Here is a 16,810-nt window from a genome sequence, read left to right on the forward strand (position 1 = left end):
TATGGAGTCAAACCTATCTGTTAGTATGTGTGGCACCCCTAAGAAATTATTTAGAGCTTCAGCTGACACATTAATATCTACTCCTCGTACTCTCACAATGTTGCCCCTAGAGTGACGCCAATTGGCGTAAAGCTCTCTAACGATAGTGAGGTTGGCTTTGCCGTGACCCTTCAAGATGGGTCCCCATTGTTGCACCTCTCGAATTGATTTTAGAAACTCTGGGTACTTTTTCTTAAGTGTTCCGATGTTGATCGGCTTTTCTGGAAAGTACTTCTTTGAACCCAGTATCTTATTATAGGCTCGGAATGCCTTCTCATTAACAAAGTTCTTCTCCCAAGCAACTCGGTCTATGGGTTCACCCTCATCTTCATCACTCATGTCGACATGTAGAAGGTCATTATCCGAATCGGATTCGGACTCAGATTCTGCAGTAATCTTCTCCTTTCCTTTATCAGTCGGATCACTCTTTTTGGAGGCTTTTCTCTGGTATGTCACAGGCTCTCTTATCTCTATCCCTTTGCTTGGTGGATTTAATGATGTTGTTGTAATACCCTTCTTCACTGTCCTCCTGACTAATGGTTCCTCTTCTTCTTGCTCTGAATCATCAATTAACTGCATAGGCTGCAGTTCCTTTTCTTTGTCAGTATGCTTCCTTTTTTTCTGTGGATTTGGAGCACATGTTGCCTTTCCGGTGGGCTTTTTGGGTGGTTGTTTGTTATTATCTTTGTCTTGTTGCTTGGATGGTTTACTCGTTGCTGCCATTTATGAACCTGAGTACCAGCAATGCAAAGAAATCAACAATTAGCGTATAAAACAGTGAAGTTTAGCTATAAAGCAGTTGCAACAGCTTGCACTTCCAATTATGCGCAGAGTCATGCCATTCAATACTTCATGAAACTATAGCTCATGGCTTTCAGCAGGGATGTGATACTCTATTCAAATTTTACAAATAAGCATTGCGCTATATAGATATCATTATGCCCAACATGAGGTTTATCCGAGTGACGCTCACTAACCATGTTCAATTGCACATAATACCTCACTCGACCCCACATTTATTCTCACGACATATCATTACGCATAGCGCTCACACAATTTAAAACGAGTAACACTTTATAATTCACGATGTCTAGCATGTGCCGGATGTTCAATTTATTTAGACAATATATCATAGGCTCAAATCATTGTTGTACACAATCAACACAAACGACCTCACACTTATTCACTAGCATAGACTAATGTTGCTCGGTTACTCAGACTTCACTGACGCCTAAATTTACCTCTCCGGCAACGGCACCAAAAACTTGTCGGGACCAAACACACTCACGCAAGTATACGTGATCGTCAAGTAATAGAGTAGTGAATAGAGTATCGTTCCCACGAGGACTTATGATTAACTTTTGACTAATTTAAACTCAAATAGCTTATCGATTCAAGCGATTTCTTATAAAATAGATAATTGTCTAATTTACTACCTAAAGACTATCAAGTAATGAAATACTAGAAATCAACACAACACTTAAATAGTTTTAAATAACAATCAATGGGAGATAATATTCCAGGGTCATGGGTTATTTAACAATCATGTTCCATTCTTAGCTTAAAATAACTAATTGATTTATCTGGATTATTGGTTGAAAGGGTTGATATTACTTATAAGACTCTGTCGAGCCCTTACTCGCCTATTCAAGCTAACTCAATACCTATATGTCTATGGACTTAAATTTAACAAGAACGCATTTACAATTCCTGTATTGCAACCGAGCAAGGCAATTAGGTATATGTCTATCCCAATTGCGAATCCTTTTTCCGATGCCCGGGTTTAAGAACTTGCTCTATTTAATTCTATATGCAATCTAGAGTTCCCACTTTCGAGTTCAACTCTAGATTCGTAGATAGTATTTCACTGTTAGCTACTCAGCAAAATAATTAAAAACAGAATTAAATAAACAACCCAATATGATAAAATCAACTTCGTCAAATTAAACTTCAAACATCAACATTCATGTATACCCATGACCCTAGAACAATAGGGTTCTTAGCCACTCATATTCAGGCAATCATCAAAAATTCACAAGAGTGCATAAGAATCGATAAAAGAAAGAGAGAATAGGAACTCAAGACAAATTCCGTCGTTTTTAGAACTTTGTTGTGGCTTTTTCCCCCTCTCCAATATGTTAGATGACCTAAAGGAGGCATTTTTGGCTTATATATTGTGTACAAAAGTCGTGGGCCAAAGCTCTCCTATTCCTAGTCCAAATCGGCTTCAGGGATTGATGCTAAGGTGGATGCGATGCATCTACCTTATCCTCCATTTCTCAGCTTCACATGCGAGGGTGGATGCGGCGCATCCACCTCGTCCTCTATTTCTTAGCTTTTCATGCGAGGGTGGATGCGACGCATCCAACCCTTGTTCCTCCATCTCAGCTTTGCCCAGGTGCGGATGCTATGGCGGATGCTATGGGCCGACTTCACTGCTAAGGGTGCACGAAATCTGATTTTTTTTCTAGATTGGAAGCGACGCATCCAATCTCTCTTCCTTTACCTAGAGCACCTTTTCTTCATATTTTTGCACTCCAAACACCCTAATTCACCACACACAACTCAATTAGTCATAAAACCAATAATTAAACCATGTTGGGCATTTTAAAGATCAAATAACATCAAGAAGCGGTTAAAATATAGGTAAAGTAACATCAACACATATCGAAATATGCCAAACATCAGAGGTCATGAAAGAGATAGAAGATGTGATGCGAGATTTTAAGGTAAGTAAGGTAAAGGTGAACAACGTACGAGATACTCAAATGCAGAAGATTGTGAATAGTCCATACTTCGGATAGAAGGCTAGAAGCATTAGGATTCAGTATCCAGGAATGATAGCGGCATCGCCAGTGGCATATATCTTCCAGCCTATGGTTTCTAGGTACCTAGAAGCCTAGTTAAGAGAGTAAAGAAGAGTTTGAGACGATGTGATGTCTCGCTTGATGTTCCAAAATAACACAAGGAAAACTATAGTGCAAACAAGTTGAAAGAAGTTTGCGAGTAGTATAACTAGATATGTGTAGGTCGCAAGCTAAAGTATGGTAAAGCGACAACGTTTTAGGAAGACAGGAGTAAGGATAAGAAAGGGAGAGTGAGAAGGTGATGAGAATGGATAAGTCCTTAGGATTAAGCCCATGAAAACAAGAGAGCTGATGGTTTCTCTAAGTTATAGAAATCCCAGTATAGCCTGAATGAACTCAAAGTGAGTCTAAGACTAATAGCATTTAAAAGAGATGGAATGTTGCCCTGGTAGTAAAATGAGGGTATACTTGTGATAAATGAAGGATGACGTTTGGACCTTCGATTGAGTGATGATTTGAAGGGATTTCATAAATTGTACAGGATTAAAATACCCACGTAAGTGAGTCACATTGGGATGCTATAAAGTACGGTTATTGAAGTACAGTATCGCCGCTAAGTAGATCAGGAAAATCACTTCGAATATTCCTCGATGCAACGTAAGCCCTAGTGGAATTTTTTTACGTAAGAAGTTTCAAGATATCAGTGGTAGATTGTAGATCAATATTGAGGTAAATCAACAATGAATGGATAGAAGTTACAAAGTACGAAATGAGATATGGCAATATTCGTAAGTTCGATAAAGTACCGACCGAAGAACTTCAATACACCTATAGATGCCTAGAGGGACATCTTATCAAGTTCTGTATATATTCCCAAAGTGAGGCTTAAAGATTGGCTAAAAGATGAAGGGAAGAGTCGCATAGGAGCACATGCAAGGAAAAAGTCCTACAGGCTGCACGGCAGAAGGTAGCAACAGTTACGAGATTGGAAGGATTCCGACCACAAGTCGTGGTGTGAGAAAGAGGCCTAAAGGGAGGGGATGCCCTGGCCTTTGGAATTATTCACAGAACAGCTGCCTAGATGGCAAGGAGAATACTAAAGTATTCAGAAGATATAAGTTATGATAATGATATGTGTATCAGTCAACATTCGAGGACGAATGTTCCAAAGGGGGGAATGATGTTACACTCCATGTTTTCGTACGTGAAAGTATGCCATAAGTGAATTGATGAAAGCTCGGGAACGAGATATTACATCCCGCATTTTTGTACGTTAAAATTTCGTCGTAAGTTAATCGACGTGAATTCGGTAATGAGGTTATTTTGAAATTATAAGCATTATGCTATTTCAAATACGTGATGAGTAAATTCGTGAAGGAGAATGGGTAAGCAAATCGAAGAAAATGAATTTAGTCGAAGTTTGACATTTTGGGATAAAATAAGGCCCGAGCTAAAACACCCAGTATTTATGGACTAATACTATACAAGGTACCACATGGCCATGATAGTGAGGTGTATAAAGCGTGTTAAAAGTCAGTAGTATTTTAAGTAATTTGAGATAATTCTTAATTATGTGGGTAATTGATTAATTATTAGTTTAATGGGAGATTAATCATGTAATTAAGGAATTAAGTGGATAATTGTTGGATAAGTCTAAAGGGCTCAACGTGGCAACAAATCAAATTGGGAGATAAATGACTCTTTGGTTTGCAAACTATATGGCATAATTAGAACAATGGTTGAATAAGTCATCCACATAAAGTGTGGCCCACATCATCTCAAACATTAAGATTTTGTAAGTAAGATGGGTAAGTAAGATTCTGTAAGTAAGACTTTGTAAGTAAGATAGTAGGTAATGTAAGTAATTCATATATGCATCTGTGTATATCACGTAAGCATGTAAGATCTTCAACAATTCCAAGCAATGTGAGATTTTGTAATTATAAGGGAGTACGGTGCAATCTTTCTCACGGTATCTTCTCATCTGTGGCTTACAGTATTAGTTATTACTTTAGCCTTTCATGGGCGCTATGGAATATCTATGATACAATCTTCTGATAATTCAATCCTTTGTCTATGACCTAGGCTCAATTCTTTCTTTTAACTTATACCGGAGTCTTCTACGGCTGTATGAATGTCAACATATATAGTGCATGGATATCACTCTAAAGTCTTAAGTGCATAATCCTTTTTGTTCCCTCTGAGCTTCCTTTAAACGTAAACTATTACTTTTTCCTGGTGTTTCTGCCCTTCTGTTGCGTGTATACTTAGCTTATCTTAGTTCCCACGCATGCCAAAATTTTTGTGCAACTCACATGGTCTCGAATATTACTTTTGATTTTTCTTCCCGTTCCTTAGCCATGGTAGGTGCCACTTTCTCATAGAGTGCATACGATATTGTAGTGAGACTGTTTTTACATGACAATTTCCTTTTTAGGTCATTGTGCTTAGGTCGAAGCCTTTTTCCTTATTTCCTCAGCTAGTCTTTCGTTGTAGTACTTAAGGAAGACCTTCTGACTCTTGTGAAGCTGTGAGCTTATTACATCGTATACTTGACGGAATTTTTGATGTTCTTCCTTGCCTATAATTATTCGTAGTTACTTATTTCCACGCCCTTGTGCTTGTAGGGTTGCTCCTGAACTGAAGTTTTGACTGTTTTCCCAGTGAGACTATCTTTTATTTCCATAACATTCATACGGTACCTTTAACTACCCCAACTCCTATCTGAATATTTCTCAAGTATTACAATGTCATATCTGCGAGACTAAATTCCCCATGTTGGGGTTCATTATGTTTATCTTGCACGATCTGTTGATTTGTCTGTATCCTCTTGTCTAGCCATAACTAGGCTCTTCCTGAATCAACTACTAACTACGCATTGGCTCATTCTCATATCAATATTATGCGTAATCTTTCATGGGTCATTTCCTTTATCTTAACATGTGTCCCGCACTGGCTCCTCATCTATCAATAACATCTCAGGCAGGAACCCTTACCTCCTCTCCTTGACGTCGTGTTTACTTGCAATTTCCTTTATCATTTATCTGATTTAACTGCATATCACCTCTATATGCCAAGTTATTGTCTGAGCAGAGTATTTGAGAAATTGTACACATACACACACAGATGTTTTCATACTACACTTTAAGATTTGATTTCAATATTATTCTGTATCGGTTTAAAGGATGAAACTACACGGGTGATAGCTAGTATCATTAATAATTTGTGCTTCTCTTACCTTGTCGTGTTTACATTGGGTCGGTTGTACTTATGCTACACTCTGTACTTAATTGTGCAGATCCAGGTGTGGGGACCAGTTATCAGCAGTAGGCTTGCTTGTTGGACTATCTGCTAAAGGCGAGGTAGAGTTGCATCCTTGGTCGCAGTTTGACTTGTCTTTTCCTTTCATACTGTTGTTGCTGTTCATACAGTGTATTTATTGTTCAGTTTTAGACTTGTATTCCATTGTAGAAGCTCATAACTCTGTACTTACCAATTTCTGGGGGAGATTTACTTTGTATTAGCAGTTTTTATTGTATTGAGACCTCAGGTGAAAAACTCTCCAAAAATCGCCTCTAGCCGAGCTCCAAAACTCAAAATAATGAAAAATAGACCAAACCCTTGAAATTATATTCTACCCAGCTATTTTCGCTTTTGCGGACTATAATCGCGCTCCTGCGGCTCCACTTATGCGCAGAAAGTCGCTTTTCTGTGATTTCACTTAATCCCCCGGCCATCCGCACCTGCGCTCCATCATCCACTTCTGCAGAAGCACTTCTACACATAATGCATCGCAGAAGCGACATTGCTTCTGCGCAATACCTTTCGCATCTACGGACTCTACCTCTTCCAGTCATACTCCGCTTATGTGCCCTATTTCTCGTGGGTGCCACTTCGCACCTGCGCACCTCTTTTTCACAAGTGTGAGTGCACCAGACTTGCCACCAACCAGCCATGCACAACCACGCTTCAGGTGATTTGAAATCTATCTAAGCCCCTCGGGACCCCCCACGAGCATACCAACAAGTCACAAAATACAGAACAAACCTATTTGAGGCCTCAAATCACACAAAATAACATCAAAACCATGGGTCGCACCTCAATTCAATCATAATGAACTATCAAACTTCGACTTTCAAAACTCATGCCGAATTATGTCTAACTAACTTGGAATGACCTCAAAATTTTTACACAACTTTCAAATGACATAAAGAACATATTTAAACTTTCAGAATAATAATTCGAACCCGATAACATCAAAGTCAACTCCCGGTCAAACCTATAAATCTTCTAAACCTTCAACTTTCCAACTTTTGCCAAAAAGAGCTAAATCAACCTAGAAACCGTCAAATCCAAATCCGGAGATACGCCTAACTCCAAAATCACCATACTAATGTATTGGAACTATCAAAACACATTATGGGGCCATCTATATAAAAGTCAAACTCCGAACAACCCTTTATAACTTAAACTTTCAACCTTGGAACTAAATTTTTCAATTCAATCCAAAACTTTTCCAAAATCAAATCAACCATCCCCGCAAGTCGTATAACAGTAAATACACATACGGAAAGTATCAAATAGGAAAATGAGGCTCAAATACATAAAATAACCGGCCAGTTCATTACAATAACAGTTGCCTTTGGAGAAGGAACCTATTTCTAGAAGGTCCACTAGACTGACCAAGACTCATGGGTAACTGCATGACTATGTGCATGGCCCTCTTCCTTCCAAATACACCACTGCTACTGGACCTTGCTTGTATCCTATGGCCACTTATATGTCATACACTTCTTTGTCTGACTCTTATTATAAGTCCATTTGTAATTATTCTTCCATCAGGGAGCCATATTCCTATGCAGAACCTATGCATGATAAGAAGTGTGTTGCAGCCATGAATCAAGAGCTTCAAGCATTTACTGATAATAAAACATGGATTCTAGTTGATTTGCCAACTGGGAAGAGGGATATTGGTTGCAAGTGGATATATAAGGTGAAGTACAATGCTCAAGGGGAGGTGGACAGGTACAAAGCCAGACTTGTGGCCAAAGGCTACACACAATAAGAAGGTTTGGACTATCAAGAGACCTTTTCCCCTGTTGTGAAAATGGTGTCACCGAGGGTTGTCTTGTCTATGGCTGCCATGTATGGATGGAAGCTGTGCCCGATGGATGTTTTTAATATCTTATAAGGTGATTTGATGGAAGATGTGTATATAGTACAACCTCTTGGCTTTGCTAGCAAGGGGGAGCAATTCAAGGTGTGTAAGCTGTAAAAATCCTTATATGGATTGAAGCAGGCTTCCAGGCAATGGAACTTGAAGTTGTCTGAGGCTCTCATGGTTGCAGGCTCCATTCAATGACTATTCCCTCTTTACCAGAAGAGTTGGTGATCACATTATGATTATACTGGTGTATGTAGATGACCTTCTGATCACTGGATCATCTCATGTCCTTATCTAGGAGTCCAAAGACATGCTCAAGCAACATTTAAATATAAAGGGCATGGGGGAAATGAAGTACTTCCTTGGTCTTGGAATAGGCAGAAGCAAACAGGGAATATCAGTGTGCCAAAGGAAATTCACTTTGGATTTGATTTCTGACCTTGGCTTGGAGGGTTCAAAACCTGCTAGTACACCTTTAGAGGTCAATCAGAGGTTGACGAGTGTAGACTTTGACAAAGGAGATACAATCAAGGCAGATACACATGATGATCTTCTGAAGGATCCCCACCAGTTATTAGAAGTTGGTCGGGATATTGATTTACATTATAATGACAAGGCCCGATATATCCTATGCAGTACAAAAACTTAGTCAGTTCATGTATATGCCTAAGAAGTCACATGTGGAAGCAGCTCTAAGAGTGGTCAGATATTTGAGGAATGCACCTGGTTTAGGGATTTTGCTATCATCCAAAGTCTCGTGTGGGATGATAGTTTACTTTGATGTAGATCGGGCTACTTGTCCAATGACAAGAAAGTCTTTGAGTGGATTCATTGTGAATCTTGGAGATTCTTTGATCTCCTAGAAGCCAAAAAATAAAACACCATATCCAGGAGCTCAGCAGAAGCTGAGTATAGAAGTATGGCCAGTGCAGTAGCAGAGGTGGTATGGCTTGTCGGACTGTTCAAAGAAATGAATCTGAATTTAGAGTTACCAATGGCGCTATTGTGTAATAGCAAGGCTGCCATGCTGATTGTTGCTAATCCAATTTACCATGAGAGGACTAAGCAAAAAAAAATTGATTTCACTTTGTGAGGAAAAAATTGCAGGAAGGGTTGATTAAAACCTGACGAGGGCAAAACACACACTTAAATATGCTCCCTATATCGTATCTACAGGGATTGGAGTTAAAAAGTATTATCATAGTTTTTAGCTAGATTTCTATCCAAGATAATCAACAGTTTAGAATTATGTGATTAAAAACTAAAATTAACTAATAATCTAGAGCTAATTGATGAATGACTATCGAAACAAAAGTAAGCAAGGAAGAAATCAGTGGGAGAAAATAGGGATTGCTTGGATGGGTGCAAGATAAATGTATGAGGTCTAACTCTAGTTAATTCACTTCTAATGTTCAAGTGAGTCTCTCGAATTCACTCAATTATTAGTTCAAACATTTAGTAGAAACTTCTCTCTCGATTAAGTCTCAACCTCACAATCTGAACCAATTTAAGCTCGGTGAAGATATGCACGACTTCGTGGTGGATTGGTCTTTAAGAGAACCTCTCTCGATTATCCTCCTAACTAGGTTTAATCAATAATTCAACTAGCTTCTTTTGATTACTAAGAAGAATTAATGAATTCAACCAACAAGATAATGTACAAACATCACAAGTTATGCCTCTCTCGATTACATGAACATGTGAATATAGATGCAACAATTAAAACACCCAAAATGATTCAATACATAAAAACTAGAGTTAATATCCACAAACAATCATCAAAATACCAAATCCATCAATCCCTAAAGAGAACTACTCCATAGATATGGAGTAATTCATCACAAATATAAAGAAAAGCATAAAACGATCCAAACTCTTGTCTTGAGTGAGGATTGAATGATGAATTCCTCGTGCTTTTACTTCTCCACCTCCTCCTTAGCCTCATTAGGTCTTAGATGAGTCAAAAGTCCCGAAATTAATGTTTTTACATGTATTTTATACCAAGTAGGGTTGGGCCCACATGAAAACACCTTTTCTTACGCGAAATAGGACTGTGGCTCTGTAAAAACAGCACAGGAGTGCCACATGGGGCGATGCGCCAGGCGGGGCGGTTGTGGGGAAATCCAGAGAGCTTGTAATTTGACAGGAGCAGAAAAATGTACAGCTGCAGCGTGGGGGGCGTCGCACAGTGCGGCGCTTTAGTGGCCATTTCCAGAGAATTGGCCAATTTCAATTCATCTACTACTTTGTCTTGTGTAATGATGAATTGGGCAGCTACTTCAATGTTTCACACGTCACTTGCATGTCTCACTTTGGAGGATTAAATTCCTTAACTTAGAGAATTGTGTCTTCATGGTGCACGTCTTCCAACAAGCTGTGATAGGTCATTTGTTTGGCTTTGGGCATTTTTCTTTCACTTTTTATATACATACGCGGTACTCGACCCCCGAACACGATCCCGACTTAGTCCTTTGGGCTTTTACTCAGACTTCAAAGCTTCAAATGGCTCGAATTAGCTCCATAATATCTACATCACTCAGAATCACTCTTACAAGACATAAAACACAAAATAAGTACAAAACACTAGTGATTAAAAATAAAAGTGCAGTAAATTAGAGTGCAATAAGCGACTAAAATACGAGATTATAGCCTACCATCAACACCCCATACATAACTATTGCTCGTCCTCGAGCAATCAAACTACACTTTATAAAGACACTGAGGTCTAGCGTTGAGGATGAATTGGCTGTTGAAGCTGAAATTGCTACCTCAGCTGATTTTGGAAAACAGGCGCCCCTTGTCCCTGAGGTCTGGCGTTATTTTATTTCCACGCATTTGTTGTACCCCAGGTAAACTCCATGAAAAACCAGGGTGCCTTTGACCCATTGCATTAAAATTGTAATTTCCAACAGCATTAACTTCCTCAGTTGAGGCTTGACACTCATGAGTAGGGTGTCCTCTTCCACATATATCACATGTTGCATGAGTCTCACTCAGTATTAAAGCTAAGGTCAGCTTCCTTATTTCCTTCGCCATAGCATCAAGCTGTACCTATACAGATATGTTAGCATTAACCGGGTGAACACCATTCGCCTGTCTTCTTTCAACACTTTTAGAGGGCCGCTGATTTACATCTTCAGATAATTCATCGAGAATAGTGACTATCTCATCTGGTGTCTTTTTCATTAACGGACCTCCAGCTGCATTGCTCAACATTCTGCGTGAGGCCGGTGTCAATCCATCCCAAAACTCCTGGAGTTGCATCCAGAGTTCAATTCTGCTATGTTGACACTTTCTGACTATTTCCTTAAACCTTTCCTAAGCTTCAAAAACCGTTTTAGTATATTTCTGGCAGAAGTTATGGATCTCTCTTCTAAAATTGCTCATTTTAGCCGAGGAGAAATATTTATCAAGAAATTTTCTGGTCATCTCCTCCCATGTTTTAATCGATCCATGGGGCAAGCTTCGAAGCCACTGCTTCACATCATCTTTCAGTATGAAGGGAAATGTCCTTAAGTAAACTGCATCTTGTGACACACCATTATATTAGAAGGTGCTCATGATCTCCTCGAAGTCCATTAGATGATTGTTTGGATCTTTGTTCATCTTTCCTCTAAAGACACAGCAGTTTTGCAGAGTTTGAAGCAACCCTTGCTTCAATTCCAAATTATTTGCTACAACTGGAGGTGGTCGAATGCTTGACAACCCTTAGTTTTAGACCGGTCTAGAGTAATCACCAAGTGGTCTCCCAGATTCGGGAGCTATGTTTTTTAACTGGCTTGCACCCAAAGGTTGATTTTGATTAAGTCTGTAGCCCCTCTCTTCTTCAAAAATACGTTGTGCATCTCTAAAAGTTGCTTCTTCAGCATCTCGTGCAACATTTTCTCTTTGTTGGGTTACCTCTCTCGCAACCAAATCTACATTATCTTCATCGTTTCTAGACATATCTTTGGTTAAGGATTGCCCAACCTTTTCTAACGTCTCGGCGATCTTTCTTTACTTCCTCAATTGTCGCAGTTGTTTTTAAATTTCCGGCTCGTATGTTAGAAATTCCTTCCCAGAAGATCGGGTCATGCACCAATCTGACCTGTAACCTGCGCACAGTTAAAGAACGCCAACCGTATAAATGAAAAAACAAAATAAAATAAAAAAAATTCCTGAATTAGCACTACAAACTATTTCAAACACTATTGATTGCCAATCCCCAACAACGGTGTCAAAATTTAACGAGCGCAAAACATACACTTAAATATGCTCGCTAGTCGAATATAGTATAATATAATATCGTATCCACAGGGATTTTAGAGTTAAAAAGTATTATCGTAGTTTGCAGCTAGATTGTTATCCAAGATAATCAATAGTTTAGAATTTTGTGATTAAAAACTAAAATTAACTAATAATCTAGATCTAAAGAATCGAAATAAAAGTAAGCAAGGAAGATATCAATGGGAGAAAATAGGGATTGCTTGGATAGGTGCAAGATAAATGTATGGGATTTAACTCTAGTTAATTCACTTCTAATGTTCAAGTGAGTCTCTTGAATTCACTCAATTATTAATTCAAATGTTTAGTAGAAACTCCTCTCTCGATTAAGTCTCAACCTCACAATATGAACCAATTTAAGCTCGGTGAAGACATGCACCGCTTCGTAGTTGATTGGTCTTTAGGAGAAACTCTCTCGAGTATCCTCCTAACTAGGTTTAATCAACAATTCAACTAGCCTCTTTTGATTACTAAGAAGAATTAATGAATTCAACCAACAAGATAATGCACAAATATCACACGTTATGTCTCTCTCGGTAACATGAACATGTGAATATAGATGCAATAATTAACACACCCAAAACGATTCAATACATAAAAACTAGAGTTAATATCCACAAACAATCATCAAAATACCAAATCCATCAATCTCTAAAGAGAACTACTCCATAGATATGGAGTAATTCATCACAAATATAAAGAAAAGCATAAAACGATTCAAACTCTTGTCTTGAGTGAGGATTGAATGATGAATTCCTCATATTTTCGCTTCTCTGCCTCCTCCTTAGCCTCCTTAGACCTTAAATGTGTCAAAAATCGCAAAATTAATGTTTTTACATGTATTTATACCAAGTAGGATTGGGGCCACACTAAAACATCTTTTCCTACGCGAAATAGGACTGTGGTTCTGTAAAAAATGCAAAGGCACATCGCATGGGATGACGCGCCAGGCGAGGCGATTGTGGGGAAATCCAGAGAGCTTGTAATTTGACAGGAGCAGAAAAATGTGCAGTCACGGCGCGGGGGGCGTCGCACAGTGCGGCGCTTTAGTGGCCATTTCTAGAGAATTGGCCAACTTCAATTCATCTACTACTTTGTCTTGTGTAATGATGAATTGGGCAGCTACTTCAATGTTTCACACGTCACTTGCATGTCTCACTTTGGAGGATTAAATTCCTTAACTTAGGGAATTTTGGCTTCATGGTGCACGTCTTCCAACAACCCGTGATAGGCCATTTTTTGGCTTTGAGCATTTTTCTTTTACTTTTTATATACGTACACGGTACTCGGCCCCCGAACACGATCCCGACTTAGTCATTTGGACTTTTACTAAGACTTCAAAACTCCAAATGGCTCGAATTAGCTCCATAACAACTACATCACTCGAAATCACTCATACAAGGCATAAAACACGAAATAAGTACACAACACTAGTGATTAAAGCACAAACACAATAAAAGTACACTAAATTAGAGTGTAATAAGCGACTAAAATACGAGATTATAGCCTATCATCAATACCAAGCATGTAAGGACACACTACTAGAAATTCGATAAAAATCGACCAAAAAAATCGACCAAAGTTGATCGGTAATGGCCAATAACCGATCAAAACGCGACCATTTACGTGTGGACGGTATTTTAGGGATCGGTTGCAAAAAAAATCGACCAAAGTTGGTCGGTATTTTAATTATGTAATCAAAAGATTCACCATCTGGGAATCGAACCGGGGTCTGTACTATGGCACGATACTATTCTACCACTAGATCATTGGTGCATTTTGTTTTAAGATTGCCTTTTATTTGATTTATACTCTTTAATTGTATTTTTGCACGAAAATAACCGACCAAAGTTGGTCGGTTTTATTAAAAAGTAAAATTACCGACCAAAGTTGGTCGTTTTTTTAAATGACCGGCTGAATTAACCGAACAATTTTGGTCAGTTTTTTTAATATTAATTTTTATTTATTTTAATTGAAAAACCGAACAAAGTTGGTCGGTTTCTTGAAAAATAAATTTTGCGGGACTCAAAAATAGTTTTCCGCATTTTTACGCCAAAGAAAATCGACCAAAGTTGGTCGGTTTCGTAAAAAAAATTAAAAAATAAAATATTTTGAAAAACCGACCAACTTTGGTCGGTTTTTTGGTCGATTTTTTGATCGACCAAAATTGATCGGTCGAATTTTGCCAAATTTCTAGTAGTGACAGAGCTTCAACTAGCAGACATTTTGACGAAGGAACTTGGTCGAACCCAACATGAATTCCTATTGTCCAAGTTAGGAGTGTTCAACTTGTTCACACGGGGGTGTTGAAGGGTGCTAAGTTGGAATTCAGTTAGTTGTTAGGATATTAATTATAATCAGTTAGGATTAGCTAGTCTATAAATACGTGACTTGTATAGTACATTTCTTTTGTCTAAGATAAATGAGATAGATATTCCCCAATTCCTCTGTCTCTCTTTCTCTCTCTTCGACCATTGTTATAATGCTTTTCCACCATTGTTGATAGCTTCGAGCTCACTCAACACACACACACACACACATATATATATATATATTTAAATTTTCAAATTTATTTAATACACATATGGGTCAGTTGTTATTAAAAACAAGTTAGACATGAATTATAATACAAGAATTTTTAATATAAAGATTAGTAATGCTTGAATTATTTTCTTCTAGCGTTTGGGTCATTGTATTAAAAATTGGATACACAATGTATAACTTAAACTTGTGTTTGGTTTAGAACTGTATAAGGATTTGAAAAAGGGTTTGCATGAGGAGACCCATAAGGAGAGGTTTGGCAGTTTGAACGCGTTGTCCATGTATAACTTAATCATAGTATTGTTTTACTACATTTGTCTTGGTATAAAATAATACATCAATTGGTGTATTAAATCACTCCACGATTAGTTATACATGATTCAAAAGCTAAACCAAACATTGGAAAAAACAATACATAATGTTATACCAACCCTTCAACCCAAACGAGCGCTTATTATCTAATCTATCATGTTTAGTATTTGATAGAATAAGAAGATAATACTAAAATTGTTTAGTCCTATAGAATAGAATATTAAGAACAAAATTCCAAAACCTTTTGCATATGATAAAGAAAAACTATTACTCTAATATGATGAAAATATGACCAATGATCAGGAGTGATTTCAAAATCCGGCTGATTTGCCAATTTTGATCCTGCAAGAAATTAAAGCAAGCCTTGAACCATCCTTAACTATAGCTTTGCATTTATAGAACCAATGTTTCTGGGATTTTGTCAATTCTTGATGTATGGTGTTTTATGTGTTTGAAACTCATATATATGTTGAAAGGATACAAGTAAAAACTGCATTCTATTTCGTCCTCTGTTTATCTTTCACCTGAATTTAATTTCACATCATATCATTGGTCCCTAAGATAGCGACTCCAACAGCTCAAATAAAGGGATGGCGATTCTAACAAGAAAAGCAGCATTCCGTGCATTTGTTGTTACAGATGTAATCGCGTTTGCATGCTCAGCTGGAGCTGGTGCTATATATTCAGCTACTATATCATGGCAGGAAATGCAGCAACACTAAAGGAGTTGAAGGTAATTAGGTGGCTTTACGGGGTCGCAGTTATTTTGCAGTTTTTGGCAATGACAGCAGTTATAGTTGCATTTGTAACTGGTATGTATGCTACTTTAGCACATTCACTCGGTCTCGTCATTACTGTCCTTGTCATCAGTTGCAGCTCTTTGCTTATGTACTTGTGGATTATGCATATTTGTCTGATGAGAAGCGGTAAAGAAACAAGAACTCAATGAGTAAAGAGCATGAATCTCCTTCCTTGTCTACTTTGCCTTCTGCTTATATATGTTGATACACCAACTCAGTTAATTTGAGTATATATTGGTCGTGATCCAGAATGTTTAAGAGTGATTCGGACACTTAAGTTGCATACTAGTTAAGTTTAAAAAAATGAGTTGTAACTAGCTTCGGTATCATGATTTAAAAGTTTCAAAAGGTATGCATGATGATTTTGGACTTCTCCGCAAGTTTTGGTTAGATTCCGATGAATTTCGGATGGATTTGGATTATGTCGCACTCTTATCGGAGTTGTTTCTTTTGGCATAAAAGTTACCATATTGAGCAAACGATCGTTTGGCATATCGTAAAGATGTGCAAGTTTTGTTGTTAAAATAACTTCTACTAATTCAAAATTATTATGGGTTCTTCATTATTGTATAATATTATCTGGATTTTAATTTGTTTTCATGTATTAAAGTAAGACGTCTTAATTACTTTAAAAAGAAATTCGTTAATTACTTTAGAAGTTACGTGTTTAACTAAAGTTAAACTGCTCTATAACAGTCTCGTTTGTTCCCAATATTTTTGGATGTTATAGCAAAGTGTTGTTATAGAGAACACATATTATAACATAACATGAAAATTAGTTCCGGAAAAAATTTGGCTTTTATAGTGAAATATTGTTATTTCAGCTGAGTCTAACGAGGCTCAGGTGCGGAGCCTTCCACTGTGGACCGAGACTACGCAAAGGT

The 16,810-nt window shown here is 37.8% G+C and overlaps 1 non-coding gene across 1 annotated transcript; it reads left to right on the forward strand.

Moving 5' to 3' along the window:
* The first annotated feature begins 11,284 nt into the window (after positions 1–11,284).
* Positions 11,285–11,391, forward strand: LOC117279752 (small nucleolar RNA R71). The gene has a single exon (XR_004510167.1). It is a non-coding gene; the product is annotated as a small nucleolar RNA R71 (small nucleolar RNA).
* Positions 11,392–16,810: the final 5,419 nt, after the last annotated feature.

The sequence above is a fragment of the Nicotiana tomentosiformis genome, chromosome 5, assembly GCF_000390325.3.
Source record: "Nicotiana tomentosiformis chromosome 5, ASM39032v3, whole genome shotgun sequence".
In the NCBI taxonomy this organism is placed as follows: domain Eukaryota; kingdom Viridiplantae; phylum Streptophyta; class Magnoliopsida; order Solanales; family Solanaceae; genus Nicotiana; species Nicotiana tomentosiformis.